We start from the raw sequence: 6,434 nt of genomic DNA, 5'->3' as shown, positions 1-6,434 counted from the left end.
TAAATTGCTCACAGACTGTCTTTATTGCTGTTCAGTGGTGCTTTACTCTCTTGATGAAAGATGGGCATGGTTCATGCTTTCCAGCAACTGTATCACAGCAGATGATCTAGCAGCTGACTTCTTATTCTTTGGACCATCCCGTCCTGTTTCTAACTGATACAATTTCTCCAGGGCTCTGGGAAGTTGGAGGTGGGGGACATGCCTTCTCCCTTGCCCCTCACTCCTTTTCACCATCAACTTACCTGTCAGACCCTAAGCCAAAATTAAGGCTAACATTAAAATTAACCCTCCTTAGGGTCCAAATGAAATTTAGCTAATCATCAGTGTCTTAGTCTGTTTGGGCTGCTATAACAAAATACCATAGACTGGCTGCTTTATAAACAACAGAAATGTATTGCTCACAGTTCTGGAGGCTGGAAGTCCGAGATCAGGGGACCAGCATGATCAGGTAAGGTGGTGCAGAGTTCTCCCTGTGTCCCCACAAGACAGAAGGGGACAAAGGAGCTCCCTGGCGCCTCTTTTAAAAGGGCACTAATCCCATTCACAAGGGCTTGGCCCTCATGACTTAAGCACGTATCCCAAACACCCCACCTCCTGATACCATCACATTTAGGGTTAGGATTTCAACATATGAATTTGGGAGAAACACAAACACTCCGACCATAGGAATCTATAAAAGTAGAAAGCAAAGATGTCTGCTGATCTAGTGAAGAGATTCCGCCTTGCCTGTCCCAAAGCTCCCACTTCCTGTGAGGAGAAGGCAGGAATGCTGTGTCACACACCTCCAGGAGACAACATTCAGATCATTGTTCCTGGAAAAGTGGAGCCCCGATTTGAGCGGGCACAGCCTACACAGCTCTAAAGAGAGGAGATACCTCTCAGAGCGGAAACAAAGGACCCCTGCACTCATCTTCATATCCTCAAAACATAACTTCACCTCCCAAAGTAGCATCGACCACACCACCTGGAGCTTTGTGGACTTGGTAAATATTTTGTTTCCCCAACAGTATTCTAAGCATTGAAGGCAGGGAAGATAACTTATTTTCCTTGGAATCTTCCACATAACCACATAAACAGTTATAAATCAAAACTTTGGACACATGGAGCGGTAGGCTGAATAACAGCCCCCCAAAGAAATCCACAGCCTAACCCCAGAACCTGTGAGTGTTACCTTACATGGCAAAAGGCACTTGGCAAATGAGTTTGCAGATTGAGTTACGGATCTTGTGATAGGGAGGTTACCATGGACTATCCGGATGGGCTCAATGCAGTCACAAGGGTCCTTATAAGAGAAAGCCATGAGGGTTAGAGTCAGAGAAGGAGAGGTGACAGCCGGAGCAGAGATTGGAGTGATGGAGGACTACGAGACAAGGAATGCAGGTGGCCTTTAGAAGCTAGGGAAGGTGAGGAAATGGATTCTCCTCTAGAGCTTCCATAAGGAAGGCAGCCCTGCTGACCCAACTTGGACTTCTGATCTCCGGAGCAATAAGAGAATAAATTTGGTTGTTTTAAGCCATTAAGTTTATGGTGATTTGTTACAGCAGCAATAGGAAATACACATGGTACCATCTTCCTCCTCCTCTTGTTCATCATTATCTTGGTGAACACTGATTGAGTTTACTGATGTAATCTTTGTTAAAATGAATAAATGGAAGGTACTATTATTACCCCTATTTTACAGGTGAAGAAACTGAGGCTTAGGGAGATTACATAATGGCAGGTTTTGCTTTTGTTTTTGTTTTTTTGGTTGCAAACAGCAGAAAGAGACTCTGGCTAGCAGAAAGGGAGAATGACCCCAAGTAGTATGAAACATGGAGGAAGTACGATCCAGGCAACATGGCGGCCGCTGAACATGTGTCTTCCCTGGTGACACTTTGCCCTCCACTACACCTTCTTTATGAACTTCTTGCCTTTTATTCGTGAAGTATTTGTTGAGATCTTACTACGTGCCAGGCCCTAGGCTAAGCACCGGGGATATAATGTTGAACCAAAAACCAGGCACGATTCCTGCTCTCATGATGCTGTGATGCTTACAGCCAAGTGAGAAAACACATTAATCAGATCATCACCCTGAAAGATGATACACTGCAACTGTACTAACTGCTGTGAATGCAAAATTCGAGGAGTGCAAAGGACAGGGGAGCAACAGGTGAGCTGACATGTGGGGAATGAGTAGGAGTTACTAAGTATTAAGAGCTGGAAGGGAACAGCCACCTACCCCTCAGTGGTGTCCTAGATGATAACAGAACATTTTAAAATTTTTGGTTCTCTTTCTCCATATTTAGTACCACTGCTGGAAGAGAGAGATGCAGCAATACCACATGGAACTTCCTGCTGATGATAACATTTTTTTCTTTTTTTTTTTTTTAAACTTATTTATTTATTTATTTATTTGTTTATTTATTTTTGGCTGTGCTGGGTCTTTGTGGCCGCACGCAGGTTTTCTCTGGTTGTGGTGAGCGGGGGCTACTCTTCGTTGCGGTGCGCGATCTTCTCATTGCGGTGGCTTCTTTCATTGAGGAGCACGGGCTCTAGGCGCGCGGGCTTCAGTAGTTGTGGCACGTGGGCTCCGTAGTTGTGGCTTACGGGCTCTAGAGCACAGGCTCAGTAGTTGTGGCACACGGGCTTAGTTGCTCCGTGGCATGTGGGATCTTCCCGGACCAGGGCTCGAACCTGTGTCCCCTGCATTGGCAGACAGATTCTTAACCACTGCGCCACCAGGGAAGTCCAACATTTTTTTCTATTATTTCTTTATTGTGGTTATTGTGATAAAACATATGTAACATGAAATGTGCCATTTTAACGATTTTAAAGTGAACCATGCAGTGGCATTAATTACATTCAGCATGTCGTACAACCATCATCATCACTATCTCTTTCCAAAATTTTTCATCACCTCCAACAGAAACTCTACACTCACTAAAAAATACCTCCTCATTCCCTGCTTCCCCCAGCCCCTGGTAACCTCTATTCTTTCTGTCTCTATGAATTTGCCTCTTCTAGGTACCTCATATAAGTCAAGTCATACGAAATGTGTCCTTTTGTTAGCATAGTGTTTTCGAGGTGCATCCGTGTTGTGGCATGTATCAGAACTTTATTCATTTTTATGGCTGAATAATATTCCATCATATGGAGCTGCCACTCTAAGCCTGCATCCATTCAAATATAGTGCTAGGCCTTCAAGTGAGTTTCTTCTTTGGACGCATCCCCATGTTTGTTTCTCTTATAGTTTCCCCATCTGTAAACTGGGAACATTTCTTAAAGGCAAGGCACCACAGAGAAGCAAATTCTTCAGCCAAAGCTAGTCCACAATATCTTGGGGCCACACTGTAGGTGGAGCAGAAATGGATGAGATACACAGAACTCCAGGTGTGTGTACTCCACCATCTGTACAGTCACCCCTCAGTACCCATGCGGGACTGGTTCCAGGATCCCCTCAGATACCAAAATCCGTGGATGCTCAAGTCCTTATGTAAAATGGTGTAGTATTTGCATGTAACCTACGCACATCCTCCCATATACTTTAAATCATCTCTCGATTACTTATAATACCTAATACAATGTGAATGCTACGTAAATAGTTGCCAGAGCATGTGGCAAATTCAAGTTTTGCGTTTTGGAATTATCTGGATTTTTTTTTCCCCAAGTAGTTTTGATCCATGTTTGGTTGAATCCACAGATTCGGAAACTGTGGATACAAAGGGCCAACTGTACTCCACCCAGCAGCCGAAATGCACCTAGGAAAAATGTTCAAATACACACAGTCCTCCATCCCAGGCTAAAGCAGGGCTGCCAATCCTCCTGTCTCCCCAGGGCAGGCAGGCAGTAGAAATGACAAAAGCAGACTGAGCATTAGAAAACCAACACAGGCCTGAGGATAAGTGGGAGACAGTGGGGAGCGGTGGGGACTGTGGAGAACTGGAGAGAACACGGTCCCTATCTGCTCCCATCACCGCCATGTGGGAATATGAACCCAACGATGTCAGAGCTTTCTGTTAAAATATGCTGGAAATCTGGGTTTATATGTGAATTTGCCTGATTTTAAATGCTGGCAATTAATTTTAGAGTATTAAACACAAAGCAGCCAAACAAAACGTGTCTGGTAGTTGCATATAATCTGAGGATGGCCAGGTCCAAGAGCCTACTACTAAGAAAAGACACAAGACCAATGCCTCTCCCCCATCAGAACCAAGAACTGATGGTAGAGGGCAAATTTCTTCTGTCTAAATTGCTCTGTGGTCTTGAGCACATCACTTCCCCATGATGGACCTAAGGACCCTTAGTCTATGAAATGATGGGGTAGACCAGATGTCCTCTAAGATCTCTTCCATCTCTGATATTCTAATATTGGACCTTCTTTAAGACTCTGCCCCAAAGAGAACCCGGGGGACAGTCTGTTTATTTTTTTAATTGTGGTAAAATACACATAACATATAATTTACCATTAGTAGCATTTCGTACATTTATAACATTGTGCAACTATCACCACTATCTACCTCCAGAACATTTCTTCACCCCCAAAAATCTGTCTTCCATGTGCCTGAGTTTCAAGGAAAAGGAGGCTCATATCTGATCCTGAAATTGATTGCCTTAAGAAATAAACCAAAACCCCTTGGTAGGTGGGGTGCAAGAGAGAGGAGGAAGGGAAGGAAAGAGGAGCAAGTCACAGTGTATCAGGTGGTAGCTTAAGTCTCAGGAGCACAGCCATGCAGCCAATTGATGCCACCCACAAGGCTGGCTCTGCTCTCCTGAGGTCTCAAAGGGGCCCTCATCACCAGCTGAGCACAGACAGAGGGCCCTTGCTGCCTTGGGCCCAGCTGTTATTTTCCATTCAAGTACAAAGCATTTCATCCAGCAGGAAAGCCCTCCCTGAGTCTGCAATTCCCTTCCCCCACCGGGGACACATCACTAGGATTAGATAGAAAGGGAAGTGCATTCATGAGTTCCTGGTTTAGGGGGACCTTCACGTGCACCCTTTGAGAGGCTGATGGTTTGAGAGCCCTGCACATTGTAATGACAGCAGCATCCAAGACCTTCCCTCATTAGCAGGAAGGGAAGTGAGAGCAGCCAGCCCTCAAGTCTTCCTTCCTCTCCCCAGGGTGTTTGTGTAGCCAGTTTCAGGGTAAACTGACAAAAGAGGGACATGGAACAAGTTTGTCCATAAGGCTAATTGTGCCCAGTTGAAAGGCTGGACTTTTCTGAAAAGATGTTATTGGTGTTTACGTGACCTTCCTTTTACGAAATGATGATGGAGTAGATGGAACTTTTAAAATTTTGTTTGGTTTTCTTTTGTTTTAATTTGGCAAAAGGAAAAGTTGACTTTGTCCTTCACTCAAGTTTTTGGAAAATTCACGGATCTGTGAAATTCTGAATTCTGGTGAGACCCTGGCCTACTTGTGACTAAGAGCAGCCCCCAAGCAGGGAGGGTTACATAGGCAGGATAAGAACACCGTGCTGCTGCTTTTAATTGTCCTGATGAAGGAGCATGTCAACCCTTCAAAAAGTAAAGAGAACAGTATAACAAACCCTCATATACCATCACCTGGCTTCAAAAATTATCAACTACGGGCCAAGCTGGCTTTATTTTTACCCACACCTACTTCCTCCTGGATTATTTTGAAGCAGTGCCCAGATATCATATCATTTCGACTGTAAATATTTCAGAATGTATGTTTAAAAGGTAAGGACTCTTTTTGAGAAAACCTAGCCAAAATATAGTATTATACCAATAAATTTTAAAATTGAAGTATATTTGATTTACAATATTGTGTTAGTTTCAGGTGTACAAAGTGATTCAGTTATACATATAAATTTTTTCACAATTCTTTTCCATTATAGGTTATTACAAGATGTTGAATATAGTTTGCTGTGCTATACAGTAAATCCTTGTTGTTTATCTATTTTATACATACTTATAATTTCTTAATATCATCAAATATCTTATTAGACATTCCTGACACACACACATTCTCTCTTAGTTTCTTCAAATCAGGATCCAAATAAGATCCGCACATTGCAACTGGCTGATATGCTTCTTAAGTGTCTTTTAATCTACAGGTCCTCCCTCCATCATCTCTTTTTTTTCGCCCCTTCCAATTTACTTGTTGAAGAATTGGGTCATCTGTCATTTGTCCTATAGAGTGCCTATGTGGAGTCATGTCATATCCCCCATGGTCCTCTGTATTTCCTATTAACTGAGCGTTAGAGCTACAGCCTTCTTTATATTTAGGTTCAAGTTTTTTGCCAAAAAATTATTTCAGAAATGGTGCTGAGTGTGTGTTTATCACAGGCACACAATGACTGACTGTCTTTCTGTGGTGTTAGAAGCCATTGATGCCAAGACCCACCAATTCATTAGGACTGATTCTATATTTCTATTTGGTGAGGTCATCGGGTGACCAGCTTCTCCTGGTTTGCCTGGGACTTCCCCAGTG

This window comes from Eschrichtius robustus, chromosome 16 (genome assembly GCF_028021215.1).
Source record: "Eschrichtius robustus isolate mEscRob2 chromosome 16, mEscRob2.pri, whole genome shotgun sequence".
NCBI classification, from domain to species: domain Eukaryota; kingdom Metazoa; phylum Chordata; class Mammalia; order Artiodactyla; family Eschrichtiidae; genus Eschrichtius; species Eschrichtius robustus.
This window is presented reverse-complemented; position numbering follows the sequence as displayed.